This window comes from Eubalaena glacialis, chromosome 15 (assembly GCF_028564815.1).
Source record: "Eubalaena glacialis isolate mEubGla1 chromosome 15, mEubGla1.1.hap2.+ XY, whole genome shotgun sequence".
NCBI classification, from domain to species: domain Eukaryota; kingdom Metazoa; phylum Chordata; class Mammalia; order Artiodactyla; family Balaenidae; genus Eubalaena; species Eubalaena glacialis.
This window is the reverse complement of record NC_083730.1, coordinates 35,441,118-35,462,608: the sequence shown is the minus strand read 5'-3', so window position 1 is coordinate 35,462,608 and position 21,491 is coordinate 35,441,118.

Here is a 21,491-nt window from a genome sequence, read left to right as displayed (position 1 = left end):
AGCAGGATGGGAGTCAGGCCTCCTGATTGCCAGCCTGACTCAGCTCCCTCAGTTCTGCTCCCAGCCCAACTCTTTCCACCAATTGGGAATGGGTGTCCCTGGTGTTCTTGAAAGTTAATGATATTCAGGGCTATAAGAAGTATCTGTCACAGCCTATGTTTGTTTACTTGTGGCAGTTAGTGACCATCTGCTCTGGAGATGATGGTATTAGTCCCTCCTTCTTTGGAAATGTTGACCTCTAAGAAGTAGAGCATTTTCAAAGGCCCAGGTTCTTAGGGAAGGAGAGCAGACAAATGAACTGGACCTTGGGTCCTCTGGAGAGGTGGGGGAGGCTACATGTCACACACGAAAGGAAGGAAGCAAACTGAGTTGTTTATTCTCTGTTCTTGTTGCCTCTCCTTTTTCTCCATCCTTGCTTTTCAAACCATGCTTCCCTTTATAAGTCAGAGTTCCCATCAGACTATTAAAGAGGCTGCTGAAGAGTCAATGTGGTCTCCTGGACATTGGTTTTCTACTCAAATGACCAAGAATGGCAGTTTGGAGGACAAGCCTATCTCCACAAATGTTGTGCATCAAGGGGCTGACTGTGGCATGAAAATGGCACTGAGGAGCCATGAGAGAGGAAAACCACAGGACCATACAAGGGGCAGGATATGAGAAAAGAGTTGCATGGTGACAAGGAATGTCACTAGTGACTGCTTTGTGGGAATGTTCTGTTCCTTCCGAGATGATGTATTGTTACTTGAGCTCTGTCCAGTGCCCTCATGCCTGCAAGGAGACCCAGCCAGCCTATGAAATACAAGGAAATACTTTAATGTATGTGTACACATACACAAACTCAAAGGCATTATTATTATTTAATTTCAGCATATGGACAATCTGTCAAGTTCACTTTGTCTAGTACCTGGCTTAGAATGTTCAGTAATTGTTTTAAAAAATTTGTGAAATTCAGTAGAGTTATTTTCAGACCAGTTCAAGTTCAGATGACTGACTTACCTGACTAACTACACTCCTTAGAGAATTTTTCCTTCAGATAAAACATTTTTAGCAAAGTGACTGAAAGTTGTCCTTCAAAATCTAAAGAACCTGTGTAGGTGAGGCAAGCTGGTAATAAATTGTCTTAATAGATGTGAGGCATTATAGATTTTATCTTGGGGACTTGAAAGTTGTCATAAAAATGGCACTTACATTCTAATTTCTTAGGGGTTGTTTGTAAGAGTCTTGTAAGTGTTCCCTTGGGAATTAACCTATTCACATTCAGGCTTAGTACAGGAATGTGGTTAGCTGATTCCTCTTAGAAATGTAAATGGTTTCAAGACTTACACATTTTTATGGTACTAGGAAAGCAGCACCCCCTTTCTATCACCCCCAGCATAGAAAGCAAACGGGAATGGTATTTGATTGTTATTCTGTGTGTATACCTTGAGGAGGCAGCAAGGCCCATTCATTGTGAAAAAAATGCCTCTCAGGGTCATTAATTCCATTCCTTTAGGTTAATGTCCTACTCCTGAGGAGAATGCAATCATGAGGTAGTTACTAGGCTGTCACATAAAATGGTATCATTCACTGTATGAACCAAGGTGAGACACTGAGCCTACCTCTGAAGGAGTGGTGGAAATACTTAATGGAATGAGCTTGGGCTTTGAGGTCCTATAGAGTACTGGGCAACTTTGGGCTAGTTGCTGAGGTTTTCTGAGTCCAGTTTTCACATTTGAAATATAAGGAAGACATTTACTACTTTGGGGAGTAATGATAAGGATTAAAATTGCTCATGCATGGGTGGTATAATGTCGGGCACAGATTCTGAACCAATAAATCTTCTCTCAAATCCTAAAAGGTATTAATTATTAACCCCTGTTAAAAAAATCAATGACACTAGTTAAAGACTATTGCAATAAGTACGGGGACCACTGTGATAGATTTTTGCAGTGGGGGAAAGAGAGCAGGCTCAACTCAGAATGCAACATAGGCAAGTGGTAATTTATAGATGAGGAACAGGGTGGGGGCGGGGGGTCAGTGCACAGAAAATGGCTGAAAGGAAACATCAAGGGTAAGGGAGAATTCTGGCTAAACTGACCTGACAGGATTCCCATTGAAGGGAGGCCAGGTTGATTAGCCATCACCTGTGGAGTGGTGGAGGATGAGGAACCTGATCACATATAGAGAGTGGGGGTTCTGGTTAAAGTGATTTAGCAGGATTCTTGCTAAATTAGACCATGCAGAGATGAACACAGAAGTCCCAAAATCAGACCTAGTTGGAAAAGAGTTTGGAGTTTGGAAGATCCTGAGTAGAGCTTGATCTATGAGAATCTTTGTCACTACGGAGGCTACATTTGTTTATGATTGTCAAGGCAATGACAGGCTCTGACAAAGGAGGATAGAGGTAAAGACAGATCCAGAGCTAAGGGCATTGCCCTGAGAGGCAGGCCTGTGAGGCAAGGCTTGGACTTCCAGGTGGCCTGTTTGTGGCAGGAGTGGGCACAGCACAAGAGAGAGGAGCCTCTACTTCCTTGCATTTTTGCCTGGACCAAGTCAAGGAGCTTAGAGACCTCCTGCCCCTGGAACTGCTACAAAATTGCTTAGAATTTTGGGACTCTAGCTGGATTATAATTTAAAAGTGGTGGCTTCACTTGGACCACTTACCCGAGGAAATTAATCTTTTGACTGAGAGTTCCATTTCCCAAATTTAAAATAAAAGCAAAGAGTGGGACTTTTTAAAAGGTTTCCAGGAAAATATAATTGTTGTTGTTGTTGTTTTAAAAGCAAGACCAGCCAGATGGATAAAGATGTATGAGTTAATTGTTGAATCTGTATCTCACTTGCATCTTTTGTTTGGCAGATATGAATGCTTTATAGGTAATGGGGTCCTCACAGGAGAGTTATGGCCTAATGGCCTGACATTTGTAAAGTTGTAAAATGTAGGGGGAGATTTAACAAGCAGAACGAGCTTCCCTCCTGCATATTAATACAATTATGCACCCATGAACACGTCTAGGAGTAAATAATGTGTTTATAGCATTAGGATTCTCCAAAGGATATTCAGCAGACATTGCAATTTGCATTTTAATTTTCTCACAAGAAAAATTTTCTATTTGTCTTGAAACTTCCAGGATCTCTAAGCCTTTTTAGCTCTTCCTGTGGTCTCTGCCTTCTTGCTGTGTTATGTAGCAGTCCTGGCAGGACTAATGGTACACTCAGATTCCCACCTCTACTGTCCAGGATGGAAGCTAGGGTGGAGGGTGGTTCAGACTTTCAAACATGGAGATGCTGCTGCCCTAGGAGGCCAGAGTTTCTGGAAAGCTATTAGATGTGAATGCCCACCTCCATATTTCTGACTATCAGTTCGCCTGTAATATTTGGCTTTTCTGTTCCTTGCCTAATTTCCTTCTCTAAAGCCCTTGGGGGACCCAAAAGTCGGTTAAAATAGCCTAACTCTTGAAATATTTTTATTTAAAGTGTGAGAAGAAAGTAACATTTTTGGGCCACTAGCAGAAATGAAACAGTTTAGAGAGTCAGTTCTTTCACAGGTACCTGGTTAGAACTTCAGTGTATCCTTTTGGGGGATACAATTCAACCTACAACACTTCAGTAGTAAAAAGAAATTCACCATATACTTCCAGTATGAAAAATAAAAGTTGTGAACACATACCCAGGCATTGTGTAGCAACAGCCCATTTTAGAGGAGATGGTTATGTAGCTTGCTGAATTTTAAGCTATTTCAGCAGGCATTTTCTTTGTTAGAGAACAGTTGCTTAAGGTCTGAGAAAAGCAGGGTGAAATAATTCTCCAGTCCCTGATAAATCTCGACTTCATCCTCAATCTTCACTGTGTCTTTATTTTCATCCCTTAAATGGACATCCTTCCTCCCAACACTCTTGACCTCCTACCCCCATTCTGTTTTCATATTTTGTTATGAATTTAAATTTCTGGATCTTCCCACTCCCTCAGGAGTAATTTGCCATTGAAAGCCACATTTCTTATGAAAAGAAAGACTCTGTCCTTCCTCAAAAAGAAGTGTAGGTATTAGTTATCAGTGTACAGATTAAAAAGGCATTTCGAGGTAAGAAACTTGTTCTGCTGCTCTTATCATCATCACGGATGCCGGATCTGATTAATAAACCTTCATTTGTGCCTGGATACCACACTCACAGTTATGTAACCAGACTTTCTTCTTTGCCTGCATGTCTGAGAGATTTGCTTTCTTTTATCTCATATCTGTTTGAGATAAAACCCAGGATATGTAATGGAAGGAGGGTAAAAGCATAGATGATCCCATAGTTAGGTGCTTCTAGCTCCCTCTTGTTTCTCAAGACAGCTTTTTTTTTTTCTTTTCTTAAAGAACCGTTCTTGTTCCACTCATGGGGTACAACTGGGACATATATCCCAGTTGTAAGAGCATATATCCATTGAATGAGCAAGAGCATGGAATAGAGAGCTGCCTTATTTACCCTCAAGAATCCTACCTGGGGGTTGGTTCAGGGGAGAGCAGTACATCCTCTCATTCTCTTAAAATTCCATGAAAGCAAAGGCCATTCTGACAAAAGTTCCATATAACAAAGCTGTGTCTTTGTTTCAGAACATAAGCCTATAGTGAAAATTTGCTGATCTGGTTATAATTCACTACAGTGAAAATCACAGGACAGATGATCAGAGGATTTTATTCTTAGTTCAGTCCATGAAGCAGTCAGTGTCTATAGCACAAATCTTGTGCTTTTGGTGCTGTTTCACCACAACAGTAAAAGATCCTATGGTTCTTCACTGCCCTCCTTTTTTAGCTATCATATTCATTCTTCTTAACCCCTCACAACCCAGTAGAAAATTTTCCCAAATCCTCTAAAATCACCACCCCCTGCAAAATTGGACTCCTAAATAACCTAAATTTGGTTGCAATAATGTTTATATCTTATTCACTCACATGGAGGCACAAAAATACATTCCTTTTTTTACTCCTTTGTTTTGGGGAAGCTCCCACTAATGTTCAGGACAGTATACACACTAAAGATAGAAACATGAATGTTGGTCCCTGTCTCTCAGGAGCTCCCTGTGTGAGTGGATGGGGTGTGGTGCATAGTATGAGGAAGAAAGATGGAGAGATGAAGTGTAAACAAGATTAAATGAATGGTGTAATGAGCACAGAAAGTAAAGGATATTCATTGTGTACTAAGTGGGTCAAGAATAGCTTCCAGAAGACATAGACATAGACTGAAATGAGTTATGAAGAATACTTTGCATATAACCAAGTCAAACTGTGGAATGGAGTTTTGGGGAATAGCACATGCAAAGGGTAGGAAGCTGTACTCAGGGGCTGGCAGGTGGTGCAGGTTGGCTGTGAGTAAACATTCAATTTATTGATTGATGTTTGGGAGGCCTCATTCTGGTCCAATTCTAGCTTAACAAAAGAATGTGAATGCCCAGTGGGGTTCATTAAAACGGGTGTGAAATATGTTGCATGCAGAAATGTGAATATACATTATGGAAGGTTGCAGTACATTCACATATTTAAAAAATGGAAAGAAAAACCTGGTCTTCTGTGATGATCTATGTCACTTCCTTCCATTTAACATGATTAAAGGCAATATTTAATAGTTCCACAGAGCTTTCTGTGCTGATCCATACCTCCTGGGTAGCAAACATCTCCTTTTATTCTACATATTATGGTACAAGACAAAACAGCAATATGACATCAGCTATAAAAGAGAATCTGGGAAAAAAAATAAAATCACACAATACTGTGATTATTTGAATTCTGGACTGTGAGGCATGTTCTATACAGATGTGTTCCTCTTTTTTTCTTTCTGTGAGAGGTCCCTGCATGTCCAGTTAACAAATGGATATACTTGGGTGCTCTTGGGTGCTGTCTGTTGGCAGTGCTGTGCTCTGCCTCTAAGTTCAAGACTGAATTGCCAGCAGCTTGATCTTTCCACTGTCCACTGTGTCTCCTAGTCTTTGGGCAGTGAGAATGAACTTCAGGGGTGTGTGTTTGTGTGTGGATGGTGAGGACAGAGAACCCCAGAGGCTTATTACCAAATGAACCTGAAGAGGAGGTCTGTGTTTAATTGCCCTTGTAGAGTGAGTCAGTCAGCCTTAGACCTGCTGGGTGGAAAAAAAAGAGAGTGTGAGAGGTGGCATGAGGGGTGCTGGGAATCTTCAGAGAAGCACTTTGAAGGTTAAAATAAAATACCCTATTCATAAATCAGAGAAAAGACCACCTAATGTGTAGATACAGTCATTATTATTATTATTTTTTGTATTGTTTTGGTATTAACTTTGCCTTGTATATTTGAGAAGTTTCTGAAGAAAATACCTTCCAGAGGCACATGTGTATAAATATTCAATAGATATGTCCAAGTTTTCAATTCAGGTTCATTCAAAATTCTATGTGCTTATTAAACTTCTGCTATGTGTTCTTCATTACGCTGATGGAGATACAAGAGGAGAAGGTGCTGAGCTTATACTCTTGTTGGGGAAAATGAGAGTGCACACAGGCAAGTGTATATTTGACAGTGTGGTTAGTAAATTCAGTTCAGTGCTCCCTCAATAAATTTGTATTATTTAAGTTTTAAATCTAAGTGCAATGTAAGGAAGAACATGATTTTTGCCACTTTCCACCTGGTTTCTTGAGACTCTTTGAGCCTACATTTCTTCATTTGTGCATGATAGAAAGCATCTCATCACATTCTAATATGATGGTGGCAACTGGTTCAACACACATCACAAAATGGGCACTTGATAAATACTAGTTTTTTTTCCTTGCCCTGTGACTAAGTCCCTGCATGGAACTCTAAACTTCCAGGGACTGAATTTCTTGACATGAGCCCCAGGCTTCCTGGGAACAGGCTTCTAATAGAGACAGTTCCACTGCTATAGAGTCACTGCCCTGCTTTAGCTTCTATGAGAAGAGACATACTGAACCTTAGAATCAGTGGAGAAGGGGTATAACGTCCCAGGGTCACCATTTGCCTCCACTACTTGACATGTGCATCTGGAAAGTCCTGATTCATGGTCTCTATTATTCCACATTTTTTCCTTCTTCCAAGATACCCACTTCTAGAAGATGCTCCTGATTAATGCTATTTCTTGTTGCCCATCATTTCAACCCTAACATTGGCAATTCAGTGGTTTGTCTTTTTATATCTTTGTTTACATTCAAAGATGAGTTTATTACTAGCTCACACTGTTTCACGTGTGTGTGTGCATGTAACATAGAATAATAGTACTAGTAATATTGTCATTTGTTTATGTATCACTTTGAAATTTTCAATATATTTATGTTTCCACTATCTCACCTATTCTTATAATGCCTTTAAGAAGTGGGAGATCAGTTAGAGTTGTATTCAACTATAGAAAATGATGCAGCAGCTCAGATAAGTGAGGTTATTTGTCCAAGGTCACACAGCTAGACTCAGAGTTTAGATTCCAGATCTGATCATTCCAAATTTAATGTCTCTTTTCTGCACAATTATTTAATTTATTAAAATCATTTTCAATAAGGTTTTATTAGATAGAATAGGTCAACTTCTTTGGGGATGCTCACCTTTTAACGAAGACTTTGGGTGCTTTACACCAGGAGAGTCATTTCACATGTAAAATGTTCCAGATCCCATAGCAACCCATAAATGGGACAATGGCAATGGAGGGTCCTGTCCTCATACACTTGGTCTGTTGCTTATGCCACTACTAGCCCTGCTTATAATCTCAGCTGATTTCAATCATGTGTTCATAAATATTCCATAAAAGAGTATACTATGTGCTAGATTTATAGGCAGGATTTCAGTTAATCTTTATAAGTAGTTTACATGCATGATTTTAGTTAAAGTAACTCTGTGATGTCTATTAGTATCTCCATTTTTAAAGTGAGAAAACTGAGACTGAGAAATGTTAATTAATCAGATTTCAAACAGCTGACATTAATCTTTACATACAAGTTTGACTTAATCAATGTACATAAATGCTTGTTACACTTCTGGTCTCAGTTCTCACTTCAGTAATTAGCAGCAGCCCAGAGCTGGGGTACATTGTTTGAGGCTGTTTCAGAATCATAGTCATCCCACCCTCTCTGCTAACATTCCCTTATTTCCTGTTGTCTTTCTCTATTGTCACCTGAAACAGCCATTAGTCCCTGTGTTAGGAGCCCCCTGACCGCTTCAGAAATGCTGCATGATGACCTTGTGTCCTGGGACTGCCGCAGTCCACTCTGTGATGGGATCCCCCACTTACCTCAGTCCTACTTTCCCAGTCCCAAAGCAGAACATGAAGCACCTGGAACCCTTTAATGTCTGGTGCACTTTACTCTGAAGTCAGACTGTTAGCCACAGCTGAGTGGTTCTTTTTGGCAGCAGTTCCTACAACCAAATTCATGCCTCCCCAATACTCCCAGCATATTTAAAGCCATCGTTTTTTTTATGTAAAAAGAAAGTGACATCCTCACGGCAGAGTCTGTCTCTGACTTTACCAAAGCAGACAACATCTAACTAGAGGGCAGGACTTACATGGATTGCTCAGCTTCAGTGCTCAATTAGTCTTTGAATATATATATATATATATAATATATATATATATATATATATTATATATATAATATATATATTATATATATATAATATATATATAATATATATATTATATATATATATTATATATATATATATATAATATATTTTTTTTTTTCCTCTCTATTTTCTCCTAACATACTGTCAAACATGTCAAACACAGAGCAGCTTCCTGATGTGGACACTGGCTCATTAGGCCCCAGCTGAGATCATTAAATTCTTTAAGGCCAATGGAAAGGGAAAATTTACACTTCCTTTGATAGAGCTCATCTTAAATTTCCTCCCTATTGTGAGATGGATAGTTGGTGATGAATCAGTGATATTTCAGACCTCACTGGGAGCAGACTGGCTATTCATAGGATTGAGATTCCTAGGATAGAACAGAAAACAAGGAGCCATTGAATGAGCATACATTGCTCGTGTTGCCTCCTGCCATGGGCTAATTTTAATGGCACTATTTTTTTCCTGTAAGACAGGGTTTCTCTATCTTGGAACTACTGACATTTGGGGTCAGGTAATTTTTTATTGTGGGTAGCTGTCCTATGCATTGTAAGATGTTAGCAACATGCCTGGCTTCTAGCCAGTAGATACCAGTGACACACCCTTTAAGTGGTGAAAACTAAAAATGTCCCATGGGGCAAAATCACATCCAGTTGAAAAATAATGTTTTAAGACATTCCAGGAGTTTGTCTCCCTCAAGTCAGCTCTTTAGAGAGAATCCAACCAGAAATCTAAGTTATAAGATAGTGGGCATAAAAGCATTTGATAGTTGTCACTAATATAGCCAGACGGCAAAAGTGTGAATCAGGGGAAAGTGTGTTTACAATGGCTTCCAAATTCTGTTTTGTTTACCATTCCTTCCACTCCTAAACCCCTTTCTATGCTGCTCACTGATATTTAGTGTTCAACTTCTATCTTGTAACATGTAAGAGTCCTATTATAGGTTGGACTAAAGTTGGATCTCCTGGTGACTCCATACATTCTCAGGGCTTTACTTTTCTTTCCAGAATACCTATGAAACATTACTTTTATGTGTTTTATTTTCCAAGGATTTTGTAGGCTAGAGAAACAATGCACATACTCATAATCTTGTATTAACAGTTTAAAACCCTTCAAAATTTTTGTATATACATATATGTATGCTTTCAGTATATAGCAACTAAAGAAATGAATCATGAGTGATTTAGACACTATAATAGGATTTCAGAGCAGTTATAAAATTAGAAAGTCTTCAAATCACACCTCTACCTAATTATGAGCCTAGCCTTGGTTCTCAGAGTTCAGAATTGGGATGCCTTGAATGGAGAGAATTTCTTTACTTATGATCTTATGGGAGAGTGTTCTTCAAACTGTCTTCTGTAATATCTGTAAAATTATTTTTTAAATGTGTGCCCTCAATGTATGTATTATTTATAAATAAGTGAACCTTTAAATCATACTAAATATTAAGTTAAATTTTTTTTAACATAGATACTTTTATAAGTTGAAATTATATTTTCTTTCTATATTACCATAAAGTCATTTTATTACTCTAAGGCAGCTTGGATCCATATCCTGGAAACCACTTCTTAGTCTTCCATGGATGAGCCTCAGGGGACTTGAATCTGGATGCATAATTTTGTGATCTTAGGCATATGGTGCACTTTTCTGCAGAGAGGTCCATAGGGTTCATAAATTTTAAAAAGAAGTCCTTAATCCAAAAGATAGTAAGAACCATATGATAGTCTTTGAGAGTAATCAAGCATTCATACAGTGAGCTGTGATAGTCTATGTCTTTTTATGAGGAGGCAAGGATACAGAGCAGCCTTCTCTTTAAATACTGGTCCTTCTTTGTCCCTTGATCCTGAATCAGGGGAGTTTTCTCAGTCTCCACCATCCCTCTGTGGCAATCGTTAGCTAACTTTTTGAATTTTAATTTTACAAATAAACAATAACCTGGATTTGGAGCTAGAAGGGATTTTAAAGATCCTCTCATCTTCCTTTCTGTTTTTAGAGATGATAATAGCAGAGCACCCAAGATCATCCAGGTCTTCTGTTTATGTCCCTATGTGCCACATAGTTACTCCCTGAAGGTTATTTTTATAGTTAATTCATGGTACAACAGTTTTAATATTAAAAAACAAAAAAAAATTACAATAAATCAAGGACCTCTAGTATGCAAATGTTGGCAATACTTAACACATTTCTAGAATTCATCTTGACTCTCACCCAGATCTGAGCAACCAGACAGAGCCACTGAAACAACATCCTCATCATTAAGATGGATGCAAGTGTTTGAGAGGAAACAAATTGAAAGGGTGAGTAAACCTCCAGTATCTTGAGGAGTTAAGGGAACCCTATTTCTTTCAGTCTGTGATGCAGCTGTTTAGGGATGTCACTGGGAGTGTGTGCATACACATCCCACATAAATATGCACTAATACATCAGAATGTTTTTTAAGTCAAAAGAAATGGGGAACAGCATAAATAACAGTGCTTTTTCCTGGACACTGTCATTGCATAATCATATGACCTGGAGCAGAAAGAATTTCTGCTTGTTTCTGAGGCCAGTTGCTCATCTCTAATGTTTCAATCTCTGTGCTCACAGTAAGAGACTGTGGTTGCTGTCATATCTGCTTCTCCTCTGGGGCAGGAAATTTGGTGGTGATATGTGTGATCATGCATCATGGCTGTGCTACACTCCACTCTGCTCAGAGGACCATTGCCCCACATTGCTACGGCTGATCCAGACGTCCCCTCCTGGGGCTCAGAGCTCATGCTTTCCTTCTTCCTTACAGCACTGCTCATGCTTAGGACAAACTATGGACCATTGTGGGTAGCACTTTTCTTACTGTACTCCCAGGAGCCTCCATCAGGCCATGATACTCTTATCTGATGTACATTGGGATTCTGAGTGAGCTTGTCCAAAGTCTGAAAACTAGTGATTTAGTCCACTACTCTCATTACTCAGAGAGGGACAGTGATTTGTCTATAGTCTCTTCTTATGGTCACTCCTCTATAGTCGCAGGGAATTCAAGTTTGGCTTCCCATCAGGTCTTTATTCTGTTAATTTCCACAGCCTTTCTCTGTATTTTCCTATTTAAATTTGAAGCAAGAGAGTGGGTTTATATCCCAGATGTCCAATCCTGGATTCCATAATGAGAAGATATGAAGTAGATCTGAATCTGGACCTCAGCCTGGAGCCAAGCCCAGCAAATGCTAGCAGGACTTAGCAGAATAAAGCCAAGCAGTAACAAGCCTAAGGATCCATGTGTAAGAAACAAGTGTTTATTGTTATAAGCCTTGAATTTCTTTCTTCTTCTTCTTTTTTTTTAATGTAACATAACATCCATGAAAGCTGACTAATATAAGCACTTATTTTATGTCAGACACTGTTCTGAATGGTGGAGATTCAGTATTGAACAAAACAATCAAATTTCTCCCTCAGGGAAATCATATTCTTCCTCTCTCATTTCTGTGTGTGTGTGTTTATGTGTATGTGTAGTATAATATATGTTCATAAGTGAGTGTTTTCTATATAATGTATGGTATGAATTTGTTCAAATGCCTGTGGGCATGTAAGAAACTATGTTAACTCCTATGTCAGGAGTACTTGACTCAAGGCAGGGGAGGGAAAACAGCAACTGAAATACAAAATAAGTTTCTAACCAGGTCAGCCAACCTCCAAAACTTGTGCTCTTCCCTCTACACTACACAGTTTGCACTGCTGTCTTTTTACACTCTTCTGACTTAGGACGCCACTCAGCCAATCTCCCAGGTCAGGGAAACAATAAATATTTTCCCATTGAAGATGTTCAAGGAGTGTCCTTCCTTTTTCCACATGGCAGCAGGAGCAACAGGGTCAGCTCACAGTAAAGAAGAGCAGGAACAGCCTCCACCTAAGGGCAAAGTGCTCCCACATTGGTTGCCCCACTGGTAGCAGCCTGGATTATCAGAATTGATGTTTCATTACCAGGTAGAAGAAAAACTTTTGCCTTATACAAGTGTCAACCTAATAAGGTCTTAACACAGAGATGAGGAATTTCATTTCCAGGAAGCTGGTAAATGTGCATAATTGTGTGTCCCTGAGAACAGTTGTAGGTCATGCAATGCCCTTCTACTGATTAAGCAGGTTTCAGTCTACTTGTCTTTATTTACATAGTTTCAGAATTGCCACATCACCCATAGTATTGCAATCATGTGTGCCCTTATAGGTTTACTGGTAACAATTATGTAAATACAGTTTCTATAGTTTGAATTCTATCTTTCTCACACTTCAATATACTCAAAACACATGCACACACATGGTTATCTCTGTAGAGCACACTATAATTTTTGACCATTTTTACACGGATTACTTCATTTCATCTTCATAGCAGCCTTGTCATGTCAGTTGAACAGGGGTTGTTTTGCAATTCATTAATGAGCCCAGAAAGTTCCAGTAGCTGGCCAGGCATGACACAGCTTCAAAAAGAAACCTGTTTTCCAACCCCACTGTCTGGTATTCTTACCATTTAAGAATGCTTAGCAACCACTTCTTATTCCATTTTATGAATATCTGAAGACTTTAACATTTTTTAAACCACAGTTTCCTAAAAGGAAGAGAGAATTGCTGTTTTATAGGTAAAGAGTATGGCAGAACAGCCTCCCCTGTTAAGGCTGGGAAGTATGAACTTGGTCAGGGTCTAAAACAAGAAAACAGAAAGGATAAAACCCCATTCTGTAGGGTGGCAGGCTAGTCATACATTTTTATTGTGGGTGCCTAGTGTAGAACCAGGCCCAGAGTGAATAATTATCACATTTCTATTGAGTGAGTGAATGAATAAGTGTATGAATAAGTTTTCTAATCTAGCAACACATTGCAGTAACCAAATCCAATCTAAGCCTTGTGGGGTGCATACCTAAGAAAAGAATGTGTTATTTGAAGTAGGGCAAATGCCCTTTTCTAGAAACACAAATATCTCCAAGGAGTAATCCCAACCAGCCTCTCTACTTCCTCACACTCTCTCCCCAGCATCTGACAATCTGTTGAAATGCCATTTCTATGGTCAGTGGTGACTTTTCTCTCTTTGGGGTCTCTTGGATCTGCCTTCTCCTCTCCAGCCCCATTGCTACCACCCAAGTTCAATCCTTCATTAGGACACACCTGAACTACTGCTGTGGCATGACTTAACCACACAGCCTGCCAGAGCTTGTGAGCTACTTCCCAATGATGAAGGTTGTACTTTCGTATCTGTTCATTGGGATATAACATTTTTGCCTTCTCTGAACTCATTTGTTAGACATTGTTCAATCTACAGATTATACTGGTCTGCATTTGCTAAACCTCTTTAGTGATTCTGAATTTACTAGAGCAAATGAGAGGGAGAGCAAGTCAGAATGTTCTGATGCCAGCTTGGTTCCCACCATTTACTAGACATTGGTCTATGTACAGCCAATGAATTTCTCAGGAAAATTGAAGATCAGGTTTGTGGTATAGGAAAAAGTATCCAAGACTTTTAAAAATGTAAAACTCCTTTTAAATGTAAAATAAAAGTTACTATCTATTGAACGTCTATGTATATGGTAAGCAATTGTGGTTTTTAAAACTATCCTTATAAAATCATAAAGTGAGTTTTCCATTTTACAGATGAGGAAACAGAGATCTTTCACAGAGTGTTTACCCAACTCTAGAATATTTGGCTCTAGTGATCATGATCTTCCATTTGTTGAAAATATGATTCTTCTCAGGAGCTTCAAAATCTCCCCATTGAACAACTAATCCAAGCCAAGCTTCTTGGTTTGACATTGCAGACCCTCACATAAATGTTTGCAATCTTCTATGCCTGACTTCTGAAGATTTCCTGATTTTTCCCTGATTCCCTAAAATATACCATTGGTTCTGGCTACAAAAATTTCTTTATTGTGTCATTCCCCTCCCAGACAAATCTAAAAATATTATAAGCCCTTGCCTAACACTTATGTTTTTCTTTAAACCTTCACAGAATAAAACCTAGTCTGGCCTCTTACTCAGAATAGAAGTACCATAGGAACTCAGCTAATTCACGTGACATGCTGTTGTTTAAAAATTTTCTTAGAATTGTCCTCTGTTTTACGTGTTTATTCACATTTTCCAAACTAAACTATAAACTATGAAGAGCATGGGAAATAACTGATTTTTAAAAAATTTCCTCAACCCTTTGCAGAGAACTCCCAATTTCAGACAGCCTTGCTCAATGAATTATTTATCTGAACATATCTTAAAAGACAGGTTTTTCTTTGACTCTTCTTTGGTGATACCTACTTGCTCCCCAAAGCTATTTAATAGTAACACTTTAAAATATTCCACATTCAAAACCCTTTTTTATATAATTGCTTAACTCAAGCTCACAATCTCTTCATAAGTCATTCCTGTTTTGCAGATGAAGAAACTGAAGTCCAGAGGCTAAAGGGAGTGCCCAGGGTTAAACAGAGTTAAAGAGGAAATGGGAACTGGAACAGAGGTCTTCTGATATCCAGTCCAAAGTGCTTCCCTCCACCCCATGACAGCTTTCTACCTTTCATTGTATTGTATTCCTATGGAACTCTGTCCATTTGTACCTTTCCATCTTATCGTGTTCTAAGGATGGCATTAACATAATAAAAAAAGTGATTTATAGTGACATACCAGATTCCACAAATTTCCTAGCAATAAAGACCTATTGAATTTGGAATTTATAATTTTGATGAGTGAAACCATTGTACCCTTTTGTGTGGACAGGGTTACAAGAAATGTTTTCTGACCAGCTTGGTGAGGCCCGGTAACCTGGCAGGGCTCATATGTCATCTGCTAGTTATGACTTTTAGACCCAAAGCTGTCCTTTTGTGTCCTGTCCCTTCTTCTGTTCCTTTATGAAGGTGCAGCTCCACAGTGAGGATGCATTATCACTCCTTCAAGCCCATCTATCAGCTCACTGAAGTGCAGTCAATGGCTTTTCAGACTCATGTGTAGTATATTCACAGACATCAGTGGAACCATTGGAAAATTACAGGCCTCAATAAAACCCACATGTCCCTGAATTTGGCCTATGCACTACAGTTTTCAATTTGCTTCATCCATTATTTCTTACAGGTGTGCTCAAGGTTATGTGATTTGATCACATTATACATTTAACATTTTCCTACTGACCCCAACATTACGAGATATGTCAAAGATAAAGTGTTTCAAAGTGCCATTTAATACTAAGGAATCTGAGAAGTAATAAGAAACTTTTTTTTTTAATATGTATGTAAATATTCAAAGCTTTTGTTGTTTTTTTGAGTAAGGTGAAACTTACCACAATACTGCTCTGGAACAACAATGTTTTCTGAGTTATCTGAGTTAAATCAGGTTAAGATTTCTGGAAATTTAATTTTAACCAGGTTTTAGTCACCAATGTAACTAAGCAAATAATATATATCAATTAAATATAATCTAAAATGTAAATATGCTTATTTGTTTTAAAAATATTTCCCTAGATGTCCAATAGAAATAGAATTTGAGTCACATATATAATTTTTACATTTTCTAGTAGCCACATTTTACAAAGGTAAATAACAATTTTAATTAATTTTAATAATATATTCTATTTAACCCAATATATCTAAAATATTATTTCAACATGCAATTGATATAAAGATACTGAGATATTTTAAATTATTTTTCTTTTTCTTCCAGTAAGTTTTCAAAATATGGTATGTATTTTTTACTTAAAATGCACCCAATGTGGACTAGCCAGCTCAGTGGTATGTTGGAACCAGCTTGCACTGGATTTCCAGAGTTGGGCATTAAATTTTCATAAATTAAAATTGGCCACTGTAAGAATATTTATTCCACAGAAATCTTCAATCGCTGCAAATTTTTTGGAGGGTGGGGTGGAGTGGGGAGCTTACTGTTATGCATCCTTAGATAATGACAATATTTATATATTTGATAGACATGTTTGTTAAGCATGTTTAGACCTCTCTTTAATTTGTTCTAAGTATGGTGACAGGATGAAGATTTTCATAATGGACACTACTTGGAAAAATACCAGAAGAGAGAAAAAACAGTGACTCATCAGCTATTAGTTTTGAGACTCCATAGCCAAAACTGGCTAACTACACCCCTCTTCTATTCAGTTCTTGGTTTAGGCTTGGGGAAAGGATTGCTTCTTCTGACTGGGGAAAGAGATTAGCATAAAAACATGAGCAAGATATAAACTTTCTTATAGATATCATAAGTAACAGTTTTGTTTTTGTGAGAAAATAGAGATTTTTATATTAAGATATTAGTTTATGTATTTAACCTCATTAAGGGTTATTAAATGTCATTTATTAAAATGCACATAATTAATTGACTTTTTAAGATTACCTAATGTACTTCTAATACGTTAAATTTATTTATTTATTTACTTTAAAATATTTATTTATTTATTTTGTCTGTGCCGGGTCTTAGTTGCAGCACACAGGATCTTCATTGCACCATGTTTAGTTGTGGCATGTGGGATCTTTAGTTGAGGCATGTGGGCTTCTTAGTTAAGGCAGGCAGACTCAGTTTCGGCATGCATGTGGGATCTAGTTCCCTGACGAGGGATCGAACCTGGGCCCCCTGCATTGAGAGTATGGAGTCTTAACCACTGGACCATCAGGGAAGTCCCCTAATATGTTAAATTTAAAGGATTAAATCTAATTTTAGTGGAGGAGGATCAAGGGGTAAGCATTCTAGGATGTTTCATTATAAAAGTCTCCAATGTCTATAACAAATATATACTCTTCCATAAAAACAATAATAACTTGCTTTTATTGGGTGTGTAACTATGTGCCAGGCATTTTAAATATTTATTTCAATTGATTTACATAATGATCCTAAGTGTGGTTAGTATACAGATTCTAAAGAGTAGGAAACTAAAGCTCAGTAAAGTTAGTGGGTTTGAAGTCAGCCATCTGGTAAATGGTAGACCTGAGTAGTGACCTAAGGCCTTTCTTATTCCAAAGTCTGTGGTTTTTCTCTGGGTCATACTGGCTCCCTAGAATTTCAACTCAAGTTTACTGGATTTTACTCAGTGTTTTTCTTACTGGGGAGATGGAACTAAGGTAAGGTTGGAAGCATCATGATCTTAGAAACAATAAAGCCTCTTTTGTAAAAATGGTAAGAGTGGTATATAGCTGAGGAAAAGAACAAGCTCAATATGTCTACTAGAAGATAAGCTTTATCTTTTTCACCCTACCATACCCAGTAAATGCCAATACTAGTGTCCTATGTGTACTAAATACACATACATAAAATGAAGTTGTGCTCTCATAGAAAAGAAAACTGAAACAAAAGAAAAACCAACAATAACAAAAAAGCCCTTATTCTCCAAGTATGATAATGGAAGGTGGCATTTCCTGAGCACTTACCATGGGCCAGACACTCTTCTAGGTGCTTCCCTTGTATGGACTCATTTAATCCTCATCAATTGCATAAGGTAGGTATAATTGATATTCCTATTTTATGGATAAGAAAAGCTGAGGCACATGGAGAATAAGAAACTTTCCCATGCTACAAATAAGTAGCAGAACTGGGATTTAACCCCAAGCAATCTGGATCCATAATGCATACTCTTAGTTACTACAACATATGGCAGACAAGCCACAAGCACCTCAAATGATAAAAAATAATAAATAATGAACATATTGCTCCAAACTGACTATGAAAAAGAGATGTATATAATACCATAAATCAGTTCAGTGTTGATTGCCAAATTAGAAATAAATTACTGCAGAGGGAGAAATCACTTCCTACTCTCAAAACGTGGAAGATGGAGGAGTTGAGATTTAAACAGGCCATTAAACTTATAAGGTTTGCATAAACAGAGAAAGACAAAAGCATATTCTATCCAGAGAGTACAGTATGAACTAATACATGGAGAACAATTCTAAGTCAGTATATCAGACTGAAAATTTTGGAAATGTGAGAGTGGTCAACAGCAGTGGAAAGGTAGTTATAAACAATAACAGGCTTATGTCTGTCTCCTGTGCAGTGGATAATTCATTTTTTCACACATTATAGACTCCTATTTGTGGAACATTCATTTTAGGCACTGTGAGGATAGTAACACCTTCCCTGAGGTGTTAATATTCCAGTGTGCTATAAGACCAATAACCATAATGCCCATCAAGCGAAGCGTCGTGGAGGAAAAGAAGGAAAATACGGAGGTAAAAGGAGGAGGATGTTGTATATTCTGCTGAAGACAGTAGGAAAGGCTTTAGAGGTTATGATGTGTTTGGAGAATAGTATTTGCTTTGTTTCAAGCATAATAAATTATGTGATGAGGAACAGTGGGTGGTCAGACTAGAAAGGTCATTTGAGGTCATAGTGTGGAGAATGTTGAATGCTGGTTGTAAGGAATTTATACTTCATCAGTAGGAAGTTGTCAGCAGGCAGCCCTGAAGGGTTTTAAGCTTCAGAGCTAGAATTACATTTTCACTTCAGGAAAAGAAATCTGACAGTTATGAGTGGAATAAAGTAGGCTGGAATTCATGTTTGTGGTTATTGTAGAAGATTGAGCTAGAGATAATGACCCTCTGAGATGAGATAGTGACAGTAGACATGGAAAGAAGAGGGTGTGTAAAAGTGCTTTGGATACTAAAAAAAATTTGTTCCTAGTATAAAAAGGAAAAACCCAAGATTTGAGAGCAGGGAAATGGCAAGATCAAAATTATATGACTTTCCAATTCTCTTATTCTCTCCTGCATCAATTAATATGTTCTGAGATTCAGAGAAAGCAGGTGTGGTGAAAATTTTAGAGTTTAGGGGTATCAGATAGTATCTGTAAGATTAGCCTTCTTTTGAGTAGGTGGAAAGTTGATTACTTATTGCGTAGAGGTGGGGACAAGAGAAAGGCATTCGCCCATCGTATAGTGTGAGAATAAATTAAATACTTCTTTTCTTAAAAGGTGATCTCACTGTACGCATTACCAGAAATGCTACAAATAATTATATTCACTTATTTTCTTGGTCTAATCTAGACATAAAAATATATCTAAGTGTAGACCTCATGTCTAGATAAACTACATATCACTACTTCTTAAATTATCTGTGGTTAGAGCCCTTTTTTAAAAAAAAAAAAAAAAAAATTCTGTCCAACACTGAATTGTATAAATTCCTGTAGAAATAAAATGAATAAGTAACTGACATATATAACATGATAGAGGTGTTAATTCTCTCTACAATGGCAATCATATTACAATATATAAATTATGTTAACATGTATATCTTACATTTATGTAATTTATATGTCACATGTATTTCAGTAAAAAACTGACATAAATACAGACTCCAATTTTTTAATTATTTTATTCAACAAATGTAAGAATACTATCAAATTGCTACAACAATTCTAAATGCCTATTGTCAATTTCTGAGCTTCTCTTGTCATACCAGTAACAAACAGCTCAGGTGCCAGCACCTGTTTGCACTGCCCATGTTTCAAATAACACTGGCCTGGAGGATCACGTCTACAATGTGATTTCAAAGATTTCAGGAAGGCCCAGAGATTTTCTTTTCTCCTTTTCTAATCCTCTACTTCTACTTTGCCTATCTCCTGCGTATTTGGGAGAATACTTAAAATTATATTTTTTTCATCTATATTTTTTGCTTAAGGATTAAATGCAAATACACAGACATTTACAATGACCCATACTTGCACTATCCTCATATATATCTCACTGAGGAGAAGTGATAGAAAGAAAACAAAACAATCTCATTACTCTGCACGAACCTGCTACTCAAGCCTGTGTTCCTTGTTCACCGTCTACTAAATTATCTTTCAGTCTTTTCCTTCTTATGCCATTTCCATTTAGCAAGCTCCTTCTTCTTCCCCATTCACTAGAATTTTATTCTCCTTCAACTCCTATGTCAAGTTCTGGCTCCTTCATTAATATATTCCTGACCATTGCAGCCCAGAGTCATTTCACTTTTCTCAGACATTTTTGGATTAACTGACTATACTCTCACTTGGTATTATTTATAATTTATTGCCTCTTGCCTTTAATTGCTTGAATATTGTTTTCTCTGTTTTAAAAATGTTTTATATATTACCTACACATATTTGTCTTGTTTTCTTTTTATATACATACAGATGGACAGGGAAACAGTATTAAGAATAAATCAACCACCTTTATTAAAAACACCTGGTAAAAAAAAAACACAGCATCTAACGAGCCCTTTGTGTGCATCCCTAATCGCATCATCCTGTTTCTACCCTAGAGGTGACTGCTATCCTGACCTTTGTGATAATTATTCTTTGTTCTTCTGAACAGCTTTTCCACCTATGAAAATATTTACAAATAAATTCCTAAGTATACATAAATATATAAACACATCACTTAAGTATTATGTGTATATTTCAGAATCTAAATATCTATACACAGAAGTATGTATATTCCTGATATTATATAAATATACATATATTTGTATATATATATAAAACAGTTTTGCCAGTTATGAACCTAATATAAATGGAATCATGCTGTATGTATTGCTTTTTCCTCAACATTGTATTTATTATATTCATCCACGTTGATTTGAGTAGCTTAAGTCAGTCATTCATTTTCACTGCTTTATAGAATTTCTTTGTATAAATACATTTATTATCTATTATGTTGTGGCTGAATTTTTGGCTGTTTCTAAATGTTTGCTGTCATGAACAATGATTCTGTAGACCCATGTTCAATTTATTCTAGTACATAAGTATAGTAATGATTCTATATTTTATACCCAAAGACAGGATTGCCAGATGGTTAGGCATGGGCATGTTCCACTTTACTAGGCAACACCAAACTTTTATCACATTGGTTTTACAAATCTTTAACTCTTCCAGCAGTGTATGACAGTTCCCACTGATCCATATGCGAGCCATCATTTGACGTGATATGTATTACTAGTGTCCATCAATATTTTCAGTTCACTTCTTCTTTCAGAAATAACATTCCCTAACCTCTT